Source organism: Pinus tabuliformis, chromosome 5_2, assembly GCF_031772625.1.
Source record: "Pinus tabuliformis cultivar Carrire ecotype Pingquan chromosome 5_2, CPIR1, whole genome shotgun sequence".
NCBI lineage: Eukaryota > Viridiplantae > Streptophyta > Pinopsida > Pinales > Pinaceae > Pinus > Pinus tabuliformis.
The window spans coordinates 81840836-81843490 of record NC_142306.1 but is presented as its reverse complement, the minus strand read 5'-3'; the positions used below and the strand labels follow the sequence as shown (position 1 = coordinate 81843490).

At 34.0% G+C, this 2655-nt stretch overlaps 1 pseudogene; it reads right to left on the bottom strand.

The window, feature by feature from the left end:
- Nucleotides 1–1892: 1892 nt before the first annotated feature.
- On the bottom strand, nucleotides 1893–2005 carry LOC149157638 (U5 spliceosomal RNA; annotated as a pseudogene).
- Between the last annotated feature and the right edge of the window lie 650 nt (nucleotides 2006–2655).

Here is a 2655-nt window from a genome sequence, read left to right as displayed (position 1 = left end):
CAGATTTATCAATTACGGAAATGGATTGAATATTTGAATTGCAAACCTTTTTTATCACTTTAAATGAATTTAGGCTCACGATATATGTTGCAAATTTTTAAGTTAGTTTAAATAGATTTAGGTTCACACTTTATGTTGATATGAATACGTTCACACTTTATGTTGCAAATTTTTAAGTTAGTATGAACAGATTTAGGTAAAGCTTTGGCTTCACAATTCGAGCTTGATTTTACTCTTAGTTCATGCATGGCCAACACAGTGATGGGGAGCGTGTGGTACATAGAGCACAAATATTTTGTCATCTTTATTGAAGACTTCTCACAGAAGTGTTGGATCTTCTTCATGTAGAAGAAAGATGAGACTTTCTCCAAGTTCTTAGAGTTCAAAGCACTGGTTGAGAAAGAAACGGGCAAGACGGTGAAGACTCTCAGGAGCGATAATGGATGCGAGTACGTGTCGAATGAGTTTAAAATTTCTATGCAAAAGAAGGCATTGAATGAGAGTTGGCAGTACCCCACAACCCACAATAGAATGGTGTGGCTCAAAGGAAGAACCACAACATTGTGGGAGAAGCAAGGGAAATGTTGCATGACCAAAGCCTACCTCTGTACTTGTGGGGAAACATGCAACACAACGGTCTATTTATAGAAAAGAAGTCCTCATCGGATTCTTGGCATGATTACACCAGAGGAGGCTTTCTCGGGGAGGAAGACATATGTGTCGCACCTCAGGGTTTTTGGAGCATCTATTTACTGCCATGTCTCCAAAAAATCAAGGAAGAAGCTAGAGCTGAAAACAGAGTTAGGGGTATTTGTGGATTTGCTTGAGCTTGAAATGATCATGAATAGAGAATGTCATTGTTACACCAAACAATTTAAAACTTAGAAAGCACATTGAGATTTGTTTTTATTCTTGAGTATCTACTTTTTAAATTTAAAAATTCATTTATTTTGTATAATCTTAATATAACATTTAGTTAATTCCCAAAATATAATTGTTATACCAAATAATTTAAAACTAAAAAATGCAAAATTTCCATATTTATTTCTTTTACATACTCTTAAAATAGCATTTAATTAATTTATGTTAGAGTGTAAATCTTCTCAAATATTATAAACCTCTTTTTCCCGCAATCTACATTAATACACACCTCAAATACACTATAATCTTGCAAACCTCGCAAGTGAAAATAACAAAAGAACTTCGTGAACATCAAAACTATGAGGAGGGCTTTACCATAGTGCTTCACATATTGATTTTCTCAAGATGATAATACCGGCTCCTAGAGCACTTCGTGAACATTAAAAATATGAGGGCTTTCCCATAGTGCCTCAAATATCAAATATCGATTTTCTCAAGATGATAATACTGAGGAAGGCTTTACCATAGTGCTTCAAATATCGATTTTCTCAAGATGATAATACTGAGGAAGGCTTTACCATAGTGCTTCAAATATCGATTTTCTCAAGATGATAATACCGGCTCCTAGAGCAGTACATAATTTAAACAAAGTGAAAGATGATCAATATTCTCCAGCGGCATCTACAATGCTACTACTCAAGCAATCCCCCCAAGATTTTCAAGTTTGGTGAAGAAGATGACAAATACCACCGCTTCAACAGAGTCCCCGAAGACTACTTTCCAGTTTAGTGAAGGATGATAATTATTCTACCCGAAGACTTACTGAGAGATGATAAATAAATATTCTCCAGCAGTACACACATCTTAAACCCCCCTTTTTAGCACTAGTCAAGCAGTCCATCTCAGATTTTCAAGTTTAATGTTTGGCGCTGGTGAAGCCGTCCATCCCAGATTTTCATGTTTAATGTTTTGTATTGTTGGGGCTCCATTTATAAGAAATAAGCCTTCAAAAATTGACGTATGCCGCTGTGAGTGTGTTGATGGAAGCCTTCAAAAATTGGCGTATGCCGCTGTGAGTGGCCAACACACGGTATTCTTTAGTAAAAGGCGAAAGAATACTTCGCTATGTCTTGACCACACGGCTCCGTGAATTTAAATTTATGCCTCCCCCCTACTAATACTTCCTTCTTTGTCCACTTAAGATGGTGAATGAATGTGGGACAATATAATAACCTCATATCGTATGCCCCATGTTTGGTCTTGTCATCATTCCGTGTGTATCTTATTTATGTTCTTGCTTCCTAAAACTAATCTCCCCTTTCAACTAGTAATGGAAGTGACTATCATGCAAAGTTCATAGCGTGTTCATATCTTTATTTCTCTATTCTTGATAGTCTTAGTCGAAATTTTGTGTCGAGAGGTTTATTCTATAGCGGTTGATGTGTTATTTTATTCGTATTCAACATGGAGTTGACACGTCTCTTTAAAAATACAAATAAAACATCTTACATAGAGTTGACACGTCCTTTTAAAAATACAAATAAAACATCTTTTAAATTAAAAATAATATGGTATAATAAAAATAAAAAAACAAATATGCATATTTACTTACTTTTACTTAAAAATATTATAAAATGTATTCCCACTCTAACTGTAATAACTGAAAGTAATATCGAAATTATTTAAAAATATATTAATAGAAAAAAGTACCATGTAATTCATAAATGAAATATCTCAATATTATTTCAATGTCAACGATTTACATACATATAACAATAATAATAATAAAATGTC